Here is a 23,057-nt window from a genome sequence, read left to right on the forward strand (position 1 = left end):
GCAAGAATCTACACCTATGGAGGGACTGAACCCCTGCCTCTTCGAGGAGTGATCCAAACCACCATAGTCAACGGAGAATACTCCACAGAAACCAAATTTCACATCACCGAAGGGAAGAAGGGCACCCTCCTGAGCTGCCACACAGCGGAAGACCTGGGGTTGGTATTCTTCGCCAATCAGGTGCACCAAGCACACGCAGATTTTATGTTAAAAGACTTCCCTGAACTGTTCAAGGGCCTTGGCAAGCTCAAAGGAAAGAGGTTCAAGCTGCACATCGACGCGACCGTCAAACCCGTCGCACTCAGGCACCGGCGGGTGCCTTTCAACCTCAGGCCACAGGTGGAGGAGGAGCTTCGCAAACTTGAAGAACTGGGAGTAATCGAGAAAGTGTCGGGCCCGACACCCTGGGTCTCCCCACTGGTGGTCGCCCCAAAGCCGAAGCAGCCTGGGGCCATTCGTCTGTGCGTAGACATGAGGCTCCCCAACACCGCTGTCAAGCGCGAAAGGCATATCACCCCTACTATGGACGACATCATAGCGGACCTCAACGGGGCGAAGTGGTTCTCAAAGCTGGACCTCAACTCAGGATACCACCAGCTCGAGTTGGAGCCAGCTAGCAGGTACATCACCACCTTTTCGACGCACGTGGGGCTGCGTCGCTACACCCGGTTCAGCTTCGGTGTCTCATCGGCGGCCGAAGTCTTTCAAAATGCCATTCGCGAGGTGCTATCTGGCCTACGAGGGGTAATCAACCTGAGCGATTACATTCTTGTGTACTCCACAACCCTCGAAGAACATCATGCCAACTTAAGGGCGACCCTGCAACGGCTTGCCGACAGCGGCCTGACTCTACACCGAGCCAAGTGTGCATTCTATCAAGAGTCGGTGGACTTCTTCGGCTACACATTCACGAGGGAGGGCCTGAAAGTCGATCCCAAGAAGGCGGAAGCCATCAAAGCAGCCAGCACCCCACGGAGTCAAACTGAAGTACGCAGCTTCTTAGGCATGGCCACATACTGTGGCCGGTTCATCCCGAATCTGGCTGCCATTGCGGAACCCCTCCGAGCCCTCACCCGCGCTGATCAGAAATGGGACTGGACTGCAGCCGCGAACAAAGCGTTCCAAACCATAAAGACCAGCCTCCTGGACAACACCACTATGGCCTATTTCCAACCACGCAGGCGGACCGAATTGATCGTCGACGCCAGTCCAGTAGGGTTGGGAGCCGTTCTGTTACAGGAATACGGGCCGGAAGAGTGGAAACCGGTTGCCTACGCCAGCAAGGCCCTGTCGGACACCGAGACCAGGTATGCCCAAATTGAAAGAGAAGCCCTGGCCATCAAGTGGGCGTGCCAGCACTTTCATCTCTACCTCTGTGGGCAGGAATTCACGGTGGTCACCGACCACAAGCCTCTTCTGCCCCTCTTCGCGGGAACGTCACGACTGGCTCCCCCGCGCATCGAACGATGGGCGGTCCAGCTGCAGGGCTACAGATTCAAAGTGGTATTCCGGCCAGGAGCACACAACCCCGCCGATTACCTGTCACGACACCCGGACGTCGTCCCACCACAGCCCCTCGCCGAGGACGGAGAAGAAGTGGAGGAAATCGTCCACATGGTCACGCAGGCTGCATGCCCTGAGAACATGTCGCTCCAGGAAATCGGAGACGCCACTGCAGGGGATGAGACTCTGATGAAAGTCCGACAGGCCCTCGAAGGGAACCGCTGGGCCCATTTTCTCAATGGCGCCTCTTGCCTCAGACCGGAAGTGAGTCACGCCAGACAACAGCTATGGCAAGTACGCAGTGAACTAAGTGTAGGAGATGATGGAGTGGTATTACGAGGACATCTCATTGTCATGCCGGAAAGCCTCCAACAACGAGCACTGAGTCTAGCACATGTAGGACACCAAGGCATGGCCAAGACGAAAGCCCGCCTGAGGAGTAAGGTGTGGTTTCCAGCGATGGACAGTCAAGTGGAAGCTATGATACGGTCCTGCCATGCCTGCACAATCACTGGAGGAGAGCCGGCCCCAGCACCCGTACTCACTGAAGAGGCACCCCAGGCGCCTTGGGCTCAACTCAGCATAGACTTTGGCAGCTTCCCGGACGGGCGGCACATGCTGGTGTTAGTGGATTCCTTCTCAAAGTTCCCAATCGTGGAAGTCATAGCGTCCACTGCATTCCCGCAGGTCAAGAGGGTCTTAAACCGCGTGTTCGCCACGATGGGGCTCCCCGAAGAAATCAAGTCCGACAACGGACCTCCCTTTCAAGGGAGAGAGTTCCAGGCGTACCTAGAAGCTCTCCGGATCAGGCACAGAAAGATCACCCCGCTGTGGCCCCAGGCCAACGGGGAAGTGGAGAGGCTGATGCGGACCTTAAATAGAGCTCTCCGGATAGCCGTAGACAATGGTGAAGACCCAGAGACTGCCTTGGACCAATTCCTCGGAGCCTACCGTCAGACACCTCACTCAACGACCAAATGTGCCCCCTCACATGTACTGTTCAAACGAGCTCCGAGGGACGGCATCCCCACTGCAAGCACGTGGGTGCCGGAAGAGAGGGACGCCGAGGCTACCCAGGCCCGAAGACAAGCTACTAACATCAAAGCAAGTGTGCGCCGTCACGCCAAAGAAACAACCATCCGAGAAGGGGACGCGGTCGTTGTCAAAGATCGTCACCCAGGGTGGAAGTTCCGCACTCCATTTGAGCCCGAGGTGTGGATAGTGGACTGAATGCAAGGAACCATGATTACAGCAAGAAGAAACGACCAAACTGTGACGAGAAACGTATCCTGCTTCAAGAAGGTGATCGACACCGCCGCTGAACATCAGAGAGCAGGGAGAATGGAACCCGGAGACCCGGAATATGTGGACTTCGACAGTTTTCCGAGTCCGGCTCCTGCCCCGCCTCGAGAGGACACTCCGCCACGGCCAATGCCACCAGGCCCCAACATCGGGCGGAGTCAGCCAAGGGCTGAAGAGGCGAGCGAAGGTCCAGGGACAACCCCGGCCGGGGTTGTCGAACTGTCAGGGACCCGGAACCACCGTTACAGCCTGAGGCCCAATCCGAGACCTAGCCAGCGGCTGATGGACTTTGCCTGGTCATCTCCCTGAACACGAGTCTGAGAGCGTGCTGGCTGAAAAGGACTAAAATAAAGGAGGGATGTAGAGAGCCACCCGGGCTCTCACACACAATGTATCTTTCCCCCACGCACGCACGCACAACCTCGGGGCGGGCTCGCGCCGAGGTATAAAATAAACATGCGGAAGACCGCTCAAGGTCTTTCCGGCTAACTGCTAAACTGTCTCAGTGCCAATTCAATGTATGCAGTGTCCCACGTGGTAGGCCTTACCTTGACCCTTTACAGCACGGACGCCCTACTGCAGGCTGGACCCACATTTGGCAAGTGCAGCTTCCGGCTGAGGACACGCAGTGCCCCCCCACCCGGGAGATCGGTGGAAGAGCCTCCTCTACCGCAGTGCGGATCGTGTTGCTACCGCAGTTGAAAGAGCAATAGGTGCGGTGGGGGGCCTTCTTTGACACTCGACCTGTGCAGCCTCGGAGTTTCGGTGTGGTCTGGAGAGGGGGGTTTGCACTCCCTGGGGGAGCTATCACTGCTGCATTGTCGCTGGAACCTCGATGTTCCCCCCTCCCCCACACCTGCCCTGATATAGTGCGAACTGGTGCGGGGCACCCCTGGGGGCACTGCTGCTCACGCCTGCCTGTTCCTCTGCAGTTTATATACCTGAGGGGAGCCTGAGAGATCACTCCAGAGATTGTCCGCACTGTCTGGTCAGGGGCTCTGAGTGGCTCCTGAGGTGACCCTGACGAGGAAGGGCCACAGACACAGCGGACGGATTGCGCACAACGTGGTGGCAGACTGCATGGCGACGGGTCGTTGTACAGAAGGGGGACACACGCACACGTGGGCAAGGCCGACCCAAAAGTAATTTTCCACAGTGAGCAGTGATTGTGACGGCCTCCTGATGGGCATGCCAGATAAATCACAGCCTCACCTCACTTTTGAGCTCCGGAGGGGCGGTAAATCTGCACAAAATGCAGTATCGGACTCGGAGCTGGAGGGGGCCTCCCAGGGGCCCACGGCCTTGGAGAAATCACTTGCGGCCATTCAGAATAGCCTCCAAGCAATTGATGGAAAGATAGAAGCTCTAAATGGCCGGATGGACCACTTCTCTGCCAAATTGGATAAACAGGCAAATCACTTAGGGGAGGCTGAGCAGCGAATATCGGAGACGGAGGACGGCCTGCAGCAGGTGGCGGCCCAAACATCGGAAATGACCAAACTCCTAGCGGTGATACAGGCCAAGAACGAGGACATCGAAGCAAGATCGAGGTGCAATAACATCCGCGTCCTCGGTCTGCCGGAATCTACGAATGTGGGGTGCCTTGAAGATTAAATGGAAACAATGCTTCGCGAAGTATGCGGCGCCAAGGAGCTTTCCCCTATGTTCGCGATAGAACGTGCCCACAAGTCATTGACAGCGCGTCCCCATCCTGGTGCAGCGCCGCGGCCTATCATCAACCGCCTACTCAATTTTAGAGACCGGACACTGTTCTGCGCATCACCAGGCAGAAGGGCACGGTCACTTACCAGAACAACGTCCTCTCCTTCTATCCAGACTTGACGGCGCAAGTTCAAGTGGCTCGTAAAGAGTTCCAGAACGTCAAAAAGCTGCTGGCCAAAGAACAGATACCCTACGCTATGCTATACCCCGCGCGGCTGCGCATCGGGGAACATGTCGGGGGCAAGATCTTTACAAATCCCAAACAGGCGATGGACTATGCCAAATCCCTGAAGCGCCGGAGGAAAGCACCAGACAACACATCGGATGTGGATGACTGACCTCCTGGCACGGACGTGAATTTAAGGCAGGTTTGCCCTGTTGTACACATGTTGTTGGGATATGATTGTCCCTTTCACCTATGCTTGCTGTTATTTACCTGTTAGGTCCTCTGAGTGTCCAGGATTGATGTTACCATGATATACTGTAGACATTTCCGGGAGTGGCCCACATGACTAAGGCACCTTTAAGGCTATACTTAACATGGCACCTATACAGGCTCCTGCACACTTCCCTGCTAGTAGAAGCTGAGTGATTAGGGGTCTGGATTCAGGGGCATGGTTCCATATACACTGTCCGGTGGCCCCCCGCCTAGTGTTGGGGGTGGAACAGGCCACTACACTCCCCGATGGGTGTGACCCACAAAGTTTGTTGCATGATGAAGGGGAGAAGGTGGGAGAGGGGAAGGTGAGATGGGCCTTTGGGGATTGGGGTTTGCTGAAGTGGGAAGGGGGAGGGAGGGACTCATGTTTTCACTGTATTGTATGTTTTTTTTGTTGGGCGTTGGTTTGATGCCCCTTGATTTTGCTGGTTCAAGGTTGTTGGGGGGATGGAAGGGGGGAGTGGGGGTGTGCGATTTCATGCAAATTTGGTCCTCTTATTGACATGAGTATGGGTCCACAGTGTGGCTCGTATCTGCTGAATCGTGTGCTTAGGCAGTTCGCTGGTGGCTCGTTATGGTGTTACTGCTTGCCAGATGGGGGGTGAGAGGTATAAATGTGTCACCTGGAATGTCCGTGGCCTGAATACGCCCAGGAAATGTAGACAAGTGCTGGCACACCTGGGTCATCATGGGATTCAGATTGCTCTCCTGCAGGAGACTCACCTGACCAGGCACACAGAAGGCGCAGTGTCCCTGCGTGGGGCGGCTTTCCTCCTAGCTTCCTCTTATTCTAGCTATGCACGTGGGGTACGTATTCTAATTAAGCGAGGGACTCCAGTTCAGCCTATTGACACATGTGTGGCGGATGATGGTCGGTGGGCATTGGTGCGTGGCAAGCTGGGGAGAGTGATGGTGACGATAGCCAATGTTTATGGCCCTGTTGTGGATGAGCCAGCGACCTTTCTGAAACTGTTTCCTGGCCAGACTCAGCAATATTGCTTGGGGGTGATTTCAACACTAGATAGATCCAACCTCACTAGTGTACGCATGGTGAAAGTAGCGCAGTGTGTTCGTGGTTTCATGGAGGAGATGGGTTTGATTGATGGTTGGTGCTTACGACACGTGGGGGTCCTACAGGGCACACATGTAACACCTGCTCACAACTCCTGGTCATGCCTGGACTTCTGGCTCTTAGATGGGGAAGCTAATGGGTGGGTCGAATCGGCTACTATATTACCAAGGACCCTGTCAGATCACAACCCTGTCCTGATCCAACTAACTGTCCCACTAAACACACGACACCCCTTCACCTGGCGCTTTCGCGCTACCTCCCTGCTCGATCCTGTATATGCAGAGACTATCCGCAAGGCCATAGTACGGTACTTTGAGATTAACGTGGGCACAGTAGATAGCAATGCTACTCCATGGAAGGCCTTTAAGGCGACGATAATGGGGGAGTGCATTAGCACATCGGCGAGAATCTTGCGTGACCTGAGGGGCCAGCTACAGCGAATGGAGGAACGGCTGCGAGGCCTAGAGGCTCAATATGACGCTGCTCCCCCTTCTGAGATACTGCTTCAAATCAGGGAATATCTCGAGGAGTACAAAGAGATTGCAGCCACGGAGATAAAATACCTCTCGAGAAGATGCATAGCAAGAGCTTATGGCGAAGGGGAAAGACCTGGCAGGGAACTAGCCAGTCACCGGCGCGATAGGTCTGAGGTCCCCAAGATAGATCACATTGTGAACAATGAAGGCATGGATCACTTTGCAAGTGATGATATTCTAGCTCAGTTCCGCACCTTTTATGAGACTCTTGACACTTCTACGGGAGACATGCACGAGGCCGATCTGCAAGACTATCTGGCCGACACGGCCTGCGCTTGGCTTTCTGATGTACATCGTCGATATCTCAGCCTCCCGATAGATGAGGCGGATATTAAAGACGCCATTATGTCATTGCCTAATAACAAAGCACCGGGTCCTAACAGGCTGACTGCAGAATTCTACAAGCACTATGTGGATCTCCTGACTCCGCACCTCCTGGCAATGTACGCGGAGGCGCATGAGGTGGGACACCTCCCACCCTCCCTACGGCAAGCTTTGATAGTTGCTCTGTTAAAAAAAGAAAAGACACCTACGCGGTGTGTATCATATCGCCCTCTATCCCTCATCAATATAGACGAGAAGATCCTTGCTAAGGTACTGGCCACCAAGTTAAACCCTCTGATGCCCTTGCTGGTCCTGCCGGACCAGTCTGGCTTCATCCCTGACAGGTCAACTTCATTGAACCTCCGCACGATCTTCGCTATGTTCCACATCCTGAAGCCGGAATTATCCGCAGTGGCCGTCCTACTGGACGCGGCCAAGGCGTTCGATTCGATCGAATGGAAATATATGATCTCAATTTTACATTGGATGGGCTTCCCCCAGGTGTTTATCCGTTGGATCCAAGTGTTATATACGGACGTATCGGCGAGGGTGCGAGTGGGCGGACTCACTTCTGAGCCGCTGACTATACAACGTGGAACCAGGCAGGGTTGCCCTTTGTCCCCCTTTCTCTTTGCCATTGTGCTGGAGCCCCTTGCGTGTAGGATCCGTCAATCTCACAGGGCAGCTGCATTGAATTTTAATAACCGGCCGGTGGGGATCGCTGCATATGCGGACGACATGGTCTTGTATGTCCGGGAGTCTCAGACATATCTATCGCAGGTCGTCTGAGAATATATCCGGTTCGGTCTCTTTTCAAGGCTGCGCATCAACTGGGAGAAGTCGATGCTGATCCCTCTCACACCTGTTACGATTGCACCGCAGGTAGAATACCCCCTAGTCTGGACGGAGGATCCTGTCAAGTACTTGGGCATCTGGATCCATCGAGATCCTGTGGTGGTGGTCCGTGAAAATTATGGGGGAGCGTGCACGGCCCTGACAGAGCGAGTTGATCGCTGGGTGGGACTGCCTCTTTCATTGGCAGACCGCATCGCAATCATAAAAATGGTGACCCTCCCCTAGTTTTTGTATATGTTCTGCAATATCCCCATTCGACTGAATAGACATTTCTTTAAAACAATACAGACCTAATTGCTCAGGTTGGTATGGGGTGCGAGGCCACCGCGGATCGGATGGGCCATGCTGACTCTTCCCTTCGAGAAGGGCGGTTTTAATGCTCCGGACTTCTATGCATACTACCTTTGTGGACAGGCACAGTACGCGTACTTCTGGTTCCGTCTGCATGGATTTATCCCCCATGTGGCGGTAGAGGAGGGAGATGCGGCTCCGACGCCGCTCAAGAACATGGATACGCATGGCAAACTCCCAGATCTGAAATTAACACAATTAATGTTACGGTTTCCGCGTGGCAGGAAATAGGTAACAGGACAAACAGACTGCCTCTATATGCCCCAGCTATGCCCATCGAGGGACATGCTGCTCTTTCAGTGGCAGGTGAACGCGGTCCGATGGCCTCGCTCTAGGAGGCAGGAATTTCCGCTATGGGAGACTTATACAAGGAAGGGACATACATTGCACACTCGGACCTATACTATATCTCAAATCCCACCTCACTGTTTTTATACACATGTTACAGACTACGCAGGGCTGTCAGGGACCAATACCCGTGCTTCCCGGAGGAGCCAGCCGTGTCTAGGGCATTGCAACTGGTCATGGTGGTTGCATTGCGGAAGCACTTGCTTACACGATTGTATAAGATGGTGCAGGAGGAGACAGTATTCCCGGAGGATAGGAGCCTGGGGAGGTGGAATACGCTTTTAGATACGCAAATTACACTGCAGGAATGGGAACAGATCTGTGGGGGGACTGGAAAGCTATCGTCTAACTGTAACCTCCTTATCATTCACCTGAAATTCCTGCATCAGACGTATCACACCCAAAAGAAACTCTGAAGAATGGGGCTCAGAGACACTGACTGTTGCAGGCGGCGTGGGCAGGGGGAAGCGGATTTCCTTCATTTAGCCTGGCAGTGCAGGACTGTATACTTGTACTGGGTGGATGTGTTGGACATGATTTACACTATCACTGGGAGTAAACTGGAGTGTACGCCTCTGGTGTGTTTGTTGGGGTACGTGCCAGGTGCGAAGGAAATTTTGGGATGTTTTGTAAGAATGTCGCCACTTCTGGCCAAAAGACGTGTACTATTTACTTGGGATGGTCGTCGTAGCCCACGTGCGTCATGTTGGTTAACGGACATGGTATATTGCCAAGAACAGTTGGAGCTGTTTCAGGAGGAGCTGCCAGCCACCTCTCGACCAAAAGATATTTGGACACCATTGCGAGAGTATCTGCTGGCACGCAGCGAACAAGCTGAGTAATTATCCGGACTAATGTGGGAGTTTATCGCATTGTGGGGCTTAAGGTCTCGGACTAGTCTTTCAGCTATACATGTCATATATTGCAGGATCGGGGGGTTGGTGGTAACTGTTTTGGTCTTAATTGACATCCATGTACATCACGCTGTCGAATAGAAGATATGTATTGATGTATTATTTTGAAAATGATTAAATACATTTAAAAAAACTATCCTAATGACACACAGAACACCCTCAAATATTCTGAAATTCTGTGGCATAGATACTTGTCTTTTAGTGGATTAATGCATCATGCCCAATGATCTAAAGTCCAAAGCTTGCAAATTAAAGACTGACTCAATTCCAACATTATTTATTTTCAAATACCAACTCTTGCATACACTATTAACTTTCAATGAATAAGGTAAACCCAATGGAATAAAGCCACTAATCTCTCTACTACAAACAATCTGCACCTACCACCAAGCAGGTGCTTCAGATACAGACTTACCAAGAGTCTAACTATTACCAGTGTCAGAAGGTCCCACATTGATGTAACTTCCATTTTGGCATAGACAGCCAAGCTCTGCAACTATGCCCCATCATCAATACAGAACCTTTACAATGAAGGGGAGTTCCAGAAAGGCTGTAACATACTTGGTATTCCCAAACACATGACCTTTTCAATCAACCAAGATTTCCTCTCAACCTAGGCACGCTGACACCAAATAATTCAACCTGCATGACAGACAGGAGATGTCTTATAACATCTATGTCTCTGTCTACTTCTTAACTTTCTGCAATGAAACAGCTGGAGGGCAATTCTCACTAACACACAGCACATATTGGGTTTCACATAAATCAAACTATAAACATAAACTCTAACCAACGATACAGAGCAAACAGAGTGCCCTTTAACCCGAATGGATCTAAACATCACTTCAACGCCACTCCTGTAGAATGTGGTACTAAACAAATGGCACCGTATAAAGCCAGACAGTTGGAATGACAAGAAATAAAATCATATGGGGAACTACCAATGAAGCACTATTATTGGTGGATTGGTATAGGTAGTGTAATGTAGGGGGCGGTAAATAATTTCCGCTCTGTTGGTGCCTCACACTTGTAACATGGGGTTCTGGCAAAACTCCACCAACCGTAATGGAGTTTTTTCTCATGCATGGCTTACCAACATTAAATTGGGTATGCCAAGAAGTGGGTACCTTGCTCACATTGCTACTGGATTTAAGCTAGCCTTACTGAAGAGGGGTGTTACCCGAAACTGATCCCAGGATGCTTGCTTCCGGTCCAGGGACAGCTTGGCTTGGCAGTTCGGGCTGGACAGTTCCTGCGAGTAACAGGGTCAAGACTAATCTGCATATGGCTGGGTCTAGACTGGGGTGGGGAAGTGAACTAAAGGACGATGATGGATTCAACCCAGATATGTGACTGGGGGCGAGTGTCTGAAAGATTCAGCGCCCTGTTCATCATATCCTTGTGTTTGCTGTTTCATCCTAAGTTGGCAGGGTATGCCCAGATGTGGGTCCCTTGCTCACTCTGCCACTGGATTCAAGCTAGCCTGGCTGATGCGGGGTGTTTCTCCGAAACCGGTCCCAGGATGCTTTTTTCCAGTCTGGGAAAACTTGGCTTGGCAGTTCGGGCTGCACTGTTTGTAGGAAGCTGGCTCTGTATGTACAATACCACAATAAGGTATAGTGTGCACAGAGTCCAGTGGATCCCCAGAGGTAGGAAGAGGTAAAAGTAGTTAACCGCTTCCGTGCGGCGCCGATTCCGCCCCTGTGCTGGACATTCCAGAACAGGGTGCGGTCGTGACGGAACCATTCCGTCATGAGCACAGCTCAACCGTGACTGATGACGGAATGGTTCCGTCACAAGCATCGAAGGGGTTAATACCTTACTCTCTATTTGTGGTAGTATGGGCGAGCAGGATGGCTTTATCAGAGGGTAGTGTTAAGCATTTATTGTACACACTTAGGCAAGAAATGATGGCACACAGTCAAAGACTGAACTCAGACCAATTTGTTTGCATAAAAATATTATTTTAGTTGTATTTTAATTCTAGAACTAAGCCAGGCCTGGTGCAGGTAAGTGAAATAATACTTTGCAAGAATAATGCAATTGAATACAGTTGGAATGCTGTAGAATGCAATTGGTTTGTTTGCAAGTAAGTCAATAGTCAAAATTACTTTTCAGTTACTATTGTGATTACTCTGTATGTTACTTTTCAGATTACTTCTTAAGTTACTTTTTCTACTCAGTGTGATATGCCTAGATATCACACTGGGATATTTTCTAGATAAAAGGTAAGTAAATCAGTTTTTGTACATTTGCAGTTTCTTAGGTTTTCATACCAACCAACTCCACACTTAGAAGATTTTTTCACAGAAAAGCAGTCAATGCAGTTCTATGGGAGAAAACAGTGTTATTGGTTAAACGGCAAGTACTTTGATTTTGGAGTTGGTTTTCTGAGGTTAGAACCGGAGTTCCCCCAGGGTCAAGGATGCACTCTCAAGGCACCCTCAGCGGCACTAGGGCGGCTGGTGCAGAGTGCTAAGGCCCAATGTTATTCAATGGGGGATAGGCGGCCTCAGTTCATGGCTGCTTACTAGCAGGCCACAAGCTCAGGGCAATAGGGGATATGATTTAGCACACAAGGTGCACAGGGGCGCCTCGGTGCAGAGTGCTGTTTTGGCGAGGGGTGCCCTGTTGTTGCCAATGGGAGTTGCCGGTTTTGGATTTTGGCTGCAGGCTCAGTCCAGGAAGTATTCCATGAGAAAACAACAGCTGGGCAGGTAAGGTGGAGGGCTTGGAGACGAACGTGGTCCACATGTCCTCTTCTCCACGATGCCGGGTGGCCAGATGCAGGGGTGCCTTTTGAGGTATGATTTCACCTTAACAGGTCACTCGTGGTTGGGTGGGTCTCAGTGCAGAGGCTGCAGACATCTACGGGGAGTACTCGAGGAGTCAACCCATGGTGTCCTCAGCAGGCTCGGAGTCTGTCTTTGGTGATTCTTTTGAACAGAGCTGCTGTTAAAAGGAGATCCGGTCTTTGTTGAAGGCAGTCAGTACTCCCATGGGTTCTGGAGGTCGCTGGCTGCAGGACATGGTGACTTTTGGAGCAGCATCTCTGAAAACTGCAGACAGGCCGGTAGGGCTGGGGCTAAGTCAATTCTTCGCTGCATCTTCTTTTGTCCTTCTTCATAGGTTGCGGGAATCTGTATTCTTGGTTCATGGCTGCCCCCTAAATACTGTATTTAGGGGTCTAGAGGTCAGTAGCCAATGGGCTACTGACCTTAGGGTGACTACACCCTTGTGCTCACCCCAAGTGGGGGAGTGAGCACAATCCCTGAACCTGTTTGGAGAGTGCCTGCCATCTGCAAGGTGTTGGGGATTGAAGATGGGGCTTCACCTTGCCTTCCCCACCTGAGAGGTGGGGTTGGCACAGATTGGGAACAATGGGCTATTTTAATTTTTCCCGCCTATCCTGCCACAGAAATGGAGGGGAAACGAGAAGGGGGCTTGCTCCTGGTAGCAGGAGAGGCTGGGGGTCACGTTACAAAGGCCTTTGAAGCTCCCCTGGCACAGATGGCTCTTCCTAACCTGGGCGAGATGTGACCACCTCCGCCCAGGAAAGGCTTTGTTTCCGGGCTTAGGGAGCAATGGCTTTCATGCCAGGTGTCCAGAAACATGTCTTGTGGTGGCAGGCTGGTGTTTACCAGTCAGTAGGAGCTCACCAGAGGCTGCTCTGTTTTTTAAGGGGCATCTCTAAACTGCCCTCTTGGTGCATGGTATAATATAACCCACATTGGCATCAGTGTGGGTTTATTATGCTGAGAAGTTTGCTACCAAACTTCCCAGAATTCAGTAAAGCCATTACAGTACTGTGGAGTCCAAAATGGCAAACTATCAGACTATATACACTTTATGGCTTTACTGCACTTTCAGGGGCAGATTTACAAGCCCCTTGCGCCCCTTTTACGCCACCGTTGCGTCACTATTGTGACGCAGCGGTGGCGCAAAAGATGCGCCATGGTGCGGGGTACTTACAACGTGACGCATCTGGGAGATGCATCACGTTGTAAAGCCCTTTGCCAGAAGGAGGCGTTCCTGCGCAGGGTGGGGCTTTCTGGCGCAGGAATGCCTCCTAAAAGTGGCTGAGTGAAATCGACAATGCCTCCTCCTGTCTGGTTGACGCGGTCCCTCCAGGTGATCTTGTATCCGTCCGGGATGGCTTCCTACACTGTTCTCATGAGGAACAGGGTCACTGATTTGCAATTGGCTGGATCTGAACTGGGGTGGAGAAGTGAACTAAAGAAGGATGATGGATTCAACCCAGATCTGTGACGGGGGTGAGTATCTGAAAGATTCAACGCTCCATCATTATCTCCTTGTATTTGGTTTGTTTGCCCTAATTTGGCAGGGTATGGCCAGACATGGTTCATTTGCTCACTTTGCCCTTTTATTCAAGCTAGCCTGGCTGATGAGATGTGTTACCCTGAAACCGGTCCCAAGAAGCTTGTTTCTGGTCCAGGGAAGACCTGGCTTGGCAGTTCGAGCTGGACTGTTCCCATGAGGAACAGGGTTTTTAAAAAAATATATTATTATTAACCCTGGGCAAAGCACTATGCTACGCTCACGTAGTTTGCGAAGTTTGCTCTCCTTCGCACTACGCGAATTGCACGTAGCACAGTGCAAACACGCGTAGCCTAGTGCAGCAGTAATTTTTTGCTTGCTCGCGGTCCTCAACAACAAGTTGGTGACCGCGAGCAAGCAAAATGACATCCCAGCTAGACTTTTTTCTCGTTCGCGATCAGCAACATCAAGTTGCAGATCGCGAGCGTGGAAAATAAACCTCCTGGCGAGATTTTCAATGCGGGGAGGTCAAGTTTCTCATTGCGAGAGGTCGCGAACGCTCGCGACGAGAATCTACCAGTTAGGGTAGAGAAAGCTGCTGCTCGAGTAAAAATCTACTCGAGCGGCAGTAAAAGACAGCTCGCACTGTGCAAGATGCCATTTCCAATGATTGCACAGTGTGGACAAGCATCCGGCACCGTGCAATCATCGCAAACAGTGCACTAAGCTGTTCGCGTAGTGCTACGCTTAGCTCGCGTAGCGTGAAGTGCACTTCGCTTAGCTACGTGTTGCACTACTTCGCGAACTACACCTAGGCTTAAATATTATTATTTTTGTTAAACAGCTCCGTAGAAGACCAACATTTATAATGTACATACATATATTCAATTCTTATCATATCCACAGAATACTAATATTAATAAGCAAATAAATAATAATTTTACATAAATAAAGAAATAGTCCTTGATACTTTCAATATTGTACACCAGTGTGACCTTTAGCAACCCGCAATTCCCTGACATTCATTTAGTCAAATCTCAGGCGTAATTTTTCTGATTAATATATACATTCCTTCTATTATTGCATCTTATGGTCATATTTCATTAGTACTCTAAACCCCTATGTCCGATTTATTTCAATAAAGTGCAACAGTGATAGATTTAAATAGTCCACCATTTCTATTCAAGATTCAATTCTCCCTTATACAAAAAGCACTTGTATCTTCAAAAAAGCTAGATATCCTCTGTTACCCCAATCTGTTTCCGGAGCAGATTTAGCCAAAATCTTACCCAATATTTTCCATAAATTGCCAAGAGGCATTGAATTGTTTGATTCCCCCGACCCTTTTAGCAAATGCCTCCTAAAACTTCTTTGTTTGGCACATCTTACTATAGCATTCCCAATATGATGGCACTCTATTGGTTTTCCAAATTTGCAAAATCAATGATCGAGCAAACAAAGAACAAATTGTGATAAATACCTCAACCCCCTTTCCTAATGCTCGATCTTGCCTCTGTTTAGATAATCCAAATAGTGCCAACCCGGCCTCAGGATTGATCCATCTGTGTACTCTACTACTTAGGGCTTTAAATACATGTTCCGAAAACCGAACTATCTTTGGACAGATGAAAAAAGTATGCAGCCAGTCTCCTCCCCCTAGTTGATTACAGCAAAAGCAACAATCTTCTGTTTTGGGTTAAGTTTCATGGAGAGCTTGAGGGGTGTAGTATGCCATCCTACATGCCAGGAAAGACATTCTTTTGAAATTGGCTGCTCTTAATGCCTTATATCCTAATTCTGAAATTGCCTTCCACTCAGCCTTAGAAAACGTATACTGTTTCGTCAACGTGATCTTTTCTAAAATCTATTCTACTAGCTGGCTCTCCCCCAGCTCTGTAATAACCTGTACCAATTACCTCCGCCCCTCATTTTAGTTCAGAATAATGCTGTTATTATTGGTGAGGAGTCACTATGTAAGTACCCACAGCATCTTTAAAAAAATTTACAGTCAATAGGTACCCAAAAATACAGATGCTTGCAGCGATCGCCGCACCTAGCTTGGAGTTGCTGCCTGGTTATAATTCCCCTTTTAACCCAAAAATGTCCCAGTTCTTTCAATCCATTTGTAATCCAATGCCTTATATGGTAATGTGGTATGTGAAGACCCAGTACTTTACATTCACTCAGCTGCAAGTACCCATATCCTGCAGCTTATTTTCTTATTTTTTTGAATAGCATGCTTGGAGTCTCCAACCATACTCCTGGAATGTTTTATATCTTGTCTTTTTTGGGAGTTTTGCTGATTTAATAAACGTCAGCAGCTGGGATCCTCCCTCCTGAACCATCTTCTCCCAAAAAAATCTATCTTCGATACCCTTGACATCTATACATCGTACCATCTTATGTAGAAGAGCATCTTCATATTATGTATATATATGAGGTAATGCTAATCCTCCCAGACTTACATCTAGTTGCAGCACGGGTACACCTACTCTCGAAGCATTTTTATTCCAAATAAAGCATCTAAAAAGTGTCTCTAATTCCTTAAAAAATACTCTATTAATTTTAATCAGGACATTAGTGAACAAAAAGATCAGTACTGGTAGAATGAACATTTTTATCAATGCAACCCATCCTATTAATGTAAGGGGAAGAAGTGTCCATCTATCCAGTAAATCCTTAATCTTTTTCTTCATTGTTTCCTAATTCAACCTATATAATTCTGTGTATTGATTAGTGATTGTAGGCCTAAATAATGGATAGGTGGTGCATGATTAGAAGCCTGCAGCAGAAGACTTTCCAGAAGAAAATTATGAGGCGTATTAAATAACAGCAATTAAGTTTTGGAATGATTGATTTTATAAGCCCCAATTTCTGGGAATTGTTAAAGTTCTGTCAGTGCTGCTTCAATAGTTTGTCCTTCTGGCCTCAGATAAAGTATTATGTTGTCTGTAAACGATGTAAGCGTAGACATTCCATGTAGCAGTGCAGTTATATCCAAATAAGCCCTTCTCATAACGGTCAATGGTTCGATAAAAAAAGCGAATAAAACAGATGAGAGGGGGCAGCCCTGTTGAGTTACCCTGTTTATTTCCACAACTCCATCTAAATTGGTGTTTAAGACATTTTTTGCTTGTGCGACTTCATATAGACAACAGAACATACAGGTAAAATTGTGTAGCAGAAAGCCAAACTTCTCTAAGCCAATAAAAAATGTGTCCAGTTGACTAGGTCAAATTCTTTATCCGCATCCAACATCATCATAAAAGCTGGGGTCTGGTTCACATTAAAACGGTCAAGTGCTTATAATAAAAGCCTGTATTAGATGATATCAACCTGTCGGTCCAAAAATCCTGTCTGATCCCTATGGCTTATCTTCTGTGCTATTGGGGTCACACAATTGGCCCAGATTTTCGATAAAATGTCATAATCAAGTGGGCTAATCGGTCTGCATGAGTTAATGTCTCTTGGGTTCTTCCCATTCTTAACAAAACAAATGATTGTAGATTCCTTAAAATTTGTTATAATCTTCATTAATACAATTAAATAATTCAACTAAGAAGGGAGTCAGTTCTTTAGAGAAAGTATTTTAAAATTCTAAAGGAGAGCCCTTGTTGCCACAGGTTTTACCCCGAAGCATTGACGCCAAAACATTTTGAATTTCTAGAGCTGTAATAGCTATGATCAATTCTTCCGACTTTATATTGGTCAGATTCTGGAGTTTTATAGACTGAAAATACCAACCTATGGTATACTTCACTGCATATAAATTATTATAATGCTGTAGGAACATTTTAGCTATCTTATCCTTTTCGCAAACTAAGGTCCCTTTTTCTGGTTCAACTAGTTCCATAATCATTGCCATGTCTTGGTTCACCCTAGTTGACCATGCTAAAAACTTTCCCACCATCTGACTTTCCTCATAGACCTAGTGCTGGTAGAGGCGTCAACTCTGTATTTATTCTAAAATAAAGCATTTCTTCAGCTCCTGGTTCACTTCCACTAAGTTTTGCACACCCTGCCGAATAATCATATTCTGTAAAGCAACACACAGAGGTTTGAAGCTTTTTTATACGTTTTGCTCATTTTTTTGCTTGAGAGGCTGTGAGAGCAACAATCTTCCCCTGGATAGTTGCCTTAAAGGCACATCAAACTGAAAAAATAGAAACAGTGATCTTATTGATCTGAAAAAAAATGTCAATTAATTTTCTGGTATTTCTGGTTAGAAAGAAAGCCACAGTCCAACTGCTACCTGAGCCTCTCCCTCCTCCTAGTTTCAAACTCCAGATCTATGCTAACCAATGAATGAAAGAAAAAGCATTGGCCCATAAATCAGAGTCTATACCATTAAGAGGATGCGAAATTAGAAAAAAGAATTACGAGAAGCTGATTTAAGTTGTTGCGAAAAGCAGGTATAATGGGAAAATTCTGGATGAGCTTTGTGCCCATGATTTGCTCCATAGCCACCTTCTTTATATGCATAATTTCATCTTCCACCCGGATCTCTGTGAACTAGAATCTCTTCCCAATCGAGCCCATTGCCTAAACACTCCACTAGCCCCCTTTCTGACAGCCCAGCTGAGGCAAAGTATGATCTTTGATAGAATTTAGGAATAAAATATTTTGGCATATTCATTTTAAGATGAGCCTCTTACATAAATAAAATCTGTAGAGAAAATTGTGTTAACCACCTGATTAGTTCTCCATACTTTTGTTTGTTCGATAACCCCATAACACTACACGATAATATTAGAATTTTAAGACTCATCTTACCAATGAACCCCTTTTCTTCTATAGCTGTTTTCCATTAATGCAATTTTTTGCTGCCTCCCAAGAATCTTCTTATATTTTTCTTCCACATAATCTCCCCAACACTGCCACTCAAAAGCCTCCTATGCTACCAAATACCCCCCAACCCAGTGACCCCCACCAAGCTAATCCTTCCCCACGCTAGGAGATGGGAAACTACCCACAATACCCATCTCCAACCTCCCTCGGGAGGCGCCATCATGGAAACCTGGACTGGGTACCATGTTGATGTACCCATGTTGAGGACCCCCGCCCAACTCACTTATGGTTCTTAATACATGACACACAATTTCCCCTTTCTCTACATTTATTACATAGAAATTCTTTGCTTGTTTCCGGGCCAGGGAAGACCTGGCTTTGCTGTTCAGGCTACATTGTTCCCATGAGGAACAGGGTCAAGACTGATTTGCATATGGCTGGGTCTGAACTGGGGTGGCGAAGTGAGCTAAAGAACGATGATGGATTCAACCCAGACCTGTGACTGGGGTAAGTATCTAAAAGATTCAGCACTTCGACCATCATCTCCTTGTGTTTGCAAATTTAAATTGGCAAGCATCTGCGAGAAAAATTATCCCCTAGTGTGATTTTCAGGTACTAGAACGTCACCCGGCGAGATTTTCTCAACGCAAGCGGTCGCAATTTGCTGGCGTGGCAGGTAGAAGCAGCGCCCTCTGGCACGCTACATGGTGCTGTTCGCATTGATTTTGCAGTGCAGAACAAGCTCCCAGATCTAAAAAATCAGTGAAACACGCCAAATTCCGCCTGCCTGTGTAACTCCCTGGAATTGTGCTGCGTTTTAATGTAACTCAACATAATTCTGCAGTGTGAAATTCTGCAAGTTACACTGGCCCCTGGTGTAATGTTGTTGGGTGGCATGGTAGTGAAATGATGGAGGAGATGGTGTGTAAATATATGTGTGCTGTACTAGAGTACCAACAAAGATACAAGGATGGAGGCTCCTGATTTGTTACATATGAGGATGTTTTGAATATATTTTAGCTCAATATTTTTGTATTTAATTGGATTTAAGAAACAACTTTATCACAGTACTGTACATAAAATATGAAAAAAACATCTTTAGAAAGATGTAAAATGATTAGGGGCAAGAAGAAAGAAACAATACAGTTCCTTTAAAATAAGAAAAAAGGAGTGTAGGTTGAAGTAGTGGCAAACGAAAAGAGGACGGAGTTACAATCCTTAGGAATCACTGGGGACAATTGAGGAAGGCAAATGCGATGCACAAGAAGCAATAAAAAACAGAAAACTAAAAATGGAGGCTGTGGAGGGATGTTAATGTAGGTCAGACATTCGCATTGGAAGGAAGTTTCAAAAGAAGATACATAGAGGAGTTCCATAAAGACAGTACAGGAGTCAAAGGACAACCAGAAAGACTATGAAAAGAACATTAGAACAGCTGAATACCATGTCAGGTAGAATAAATAATATGGGGAAACATCCTTTCCAACGGAACCGCCACAACGCGGTACCGTTCCGACGCAGTTTTAACAACGAAAGTCGTTACAACGACTTTCGCTGGAGGGCGCTCTAGGATAGGGGATAGTTTAATTTACTATCCAACACCTTCCCTACTATCCACGGGGACAGGTGTTGGAATAGTAAATTAAACTATTCACTATCAGCGCCCCCCCAACGCAATCGTTGTAACGACTTGCGTTGTTAAAACTGCGTCGTAAAGGGACGCGTTGTAACGGTACGTGTTGTACCGTCATACATCCAATAATATGTAGTTTGGAAAGTCAAGAAATGGCACCTTTCAGATTTTAGAAGTGAAATCTGCAAGTATATGTAAAAGAGGAGACATGAGAAAGTGATGAGTTAAAAAGTAAGAGCTAGATTGTGGGTGGCAAGGGGTAGATGGAGTGAAGGTGGAGGAATAGGAATACAGATAGTAGGAGACAAGCTTTTTTGGATGGATTGCAATAAAGAGATTGAGAAGATGCACATTTTGCCAATATGAAAACAGTAATAAGAGAACACATATCTGGGCAAGATCGTTGAGCAGATTGGTCACACAGGGACATTCTGGTCTCTGCTACTCACGAGATTGTGTGTGTAGCTCATTCACTCACATAGATCAATAATATGAATGGATAAAAGACCCATACACGAAGGCTGACATTTCTATTGAAAAATGGGAGCCGAGCGACCTGTTTCATCTTACTACAAAGGCTGTTTCAACCTGTTACTCATGGTAATAAGGAACATACAAATACTCCCCTTGGATAATGCATACACATATTTGAGTTAAGAACTGTCAAACAAGAAGAAAACAATGACCACATGTGGTACCTGGCATACCTATAGAAAACCACTAAACAAACAGCAGAGTTTAGGACAGATAATACCTCCCAATACTGGGAGGGTGGTGTAATCTGTAGTGAATGGGCAGAGGGTAAGGACTGATACCTTGTTGAGGAATTAATAACTGACTGGATCCTGTCCATCTCTGTTTTCAAGAAGGGTGTGCCCATGCAGTTTCAAAAAGGACATTATGGTAATTTGCTCTGCTATCCATCCACTTGAGTAAAACTTATAAGTATTGTATTGTAGTGTGTGAAGAATCACTTGGAACAGGACACATGGGTTTTTTTCTGAAATCAGAATGCACAAACAATTAAATACTTCATAAAGTATAAAGCCCAACATACATATCAGTCAATTAGAGAGTATATTCTGACCAGAAGAAGTGCTCTTTCCAGGGAGAAGGAGGATGTATAGATAAAGGGATATGAGGTGCTAGGGATTAAGGAGCTGTTTCAATAATTTGGCATTCCAGGGTATATCTGCATTTGTATGGTGATCTTTATTATTTTACATGTGTTATGAACAAACTGGCCACATAAAAATGTTTCCTCATAGCAAAGGTATAATTCAGCTTATGATGTGAAACTTCCAATGTTTGTACTGATTGAATTTATATAAATATTTCAGATTAGTACTTTCCATGCTCCCAGATACACCACAGGGAAAGTCCGATTAGGAAAAAGGGTGATATCTCATAAACTAACACATATCTATCAAGGGCCCTGTCACTAGAATGCATATATTCATTTGGATCAGTCCTATTTCCATTTTACTCTTTTGAAAGTGATTTGTGATTTGGGCCATGGTTGTATGATCTTATGTTACTGATCCTGACTCAATAATATATTCTTGCTCCAATTCCAGGTAATCCTCACTATCCCTGTGCCTTGTGACATACCATTGTGTGTAGAGAGAAGTTGTGACACTGGGCCAGCTTTTTGTCTTGAAAAGTATCTATGCTGTCCCATTAAAAGGGCCTTGCTGAGAAATGTTGGTCATTTTTTCACAGAACATCATGATACTTTGTTACGCAAAAATCTGGGTTTTCTCGCTAACTTACTGTTTCAGCCACTAACTCTTCTAGGGTATTATTACTCAGGGCCTGTTAAGATATTTGTAAGCCACCTACATTTATATATATTTGACTGTACTATACAAGTCATGGTGTGACCCATGAGCCTAATTTCGTGGAAACTCTCAAATGTTAAATTGCTCTTTAACACAATGTTTAGACCACCCTATACATTCCAGAACTGATGCCCACTAGGGTAGCCCTGTTTTCTTTCTTCTGAATTACCCCTTTTGTTTTTCAGGTTACTTCAGATGAGGAAGATGTGATATATCGAAACACAAGACTCCTATATATTTTCAATGTCAATGATAACAAAAGCAGGAAAGTCACATTGAAATCCACCAAGGTATGCATAATGTTTTATTATGTGTCTGTGTGTGTGTGTGTATATATATATATATATCGCTGCATTTGTAAGGGGTGAGGGGGGTTTTGGTGATTAAAATTGTACAAACGGATACCAGCGTGCCGGCCTCTTTTTTCTGATACCGGGATCGGATACAGAAAGTGTGCAGCGATATTGAAGCGTTTCACCAACGCTGGCGTCTCTGGCACCCGGGAAGCAATGGAGCGACGGCGGTGATTTTGAACCGTGCTACAAAATATATATATATATATATATATATATATATTTTACCTACTGGCAGTCGCCAGTTGGTAGTTATAGGTAGAACCTAGTTTCCATAGGAAAAGCATTTTTTGATTTGCTAATAACTTTGGCGTCGTTTGGCGTCGTTTGACGAATCTTTGCAAAATTCTCCCCCAAAAAAGTCTATCCAGGTCAGCTTCTATCCTGAAAGTTTGGGGGTGATTCGTCAAGTGCGGGCTGAGAAAAAAGTGGGGTCCCAAAACGCGTTTTCCCTATGTTAATTTCCATAGGAAATTTTGTGATGAGCTACAGCCCGAACTGCTGAATGGAATTTCACCAAATTTGGCAGAAAGGTAGATCTTGGTTCAGAAAGCGACCTTTTTTTAAAATGGCGTAAATCCGTTCAGTAGTTTTTGAGAAATTCAAAAAATAAGAGTCAAAAAATCATTTTCCTATAGGAAACTTTGTGCAAGGCTACAGCCGAGACTACCAAACGTAATTACCCCAAATTCGGCACAAAAGTAGTGTGTGGGTCAGAAAGCGACCATTTTTTTAAATGGTGTACATCCGTTCAGTAGTTGCTGAGAAATTAGAAAAATAAAAGTTTTGATATCTGGC

The sequence above is a fragment of the Lissotriton helveticus genome, chromosome 10, assembly GCF_964261635.1.
Source record: "Lissotriton helveticus chromosome 10, aLisHel1.1, whole genome shotgun sequence".
Classification (NCBI taxonomy): Eukaryota; Metazoa; Chordata; class Amphibia; order Caudata; family Salamandridae; genus Lissotriton; species Lissotriton helveticus.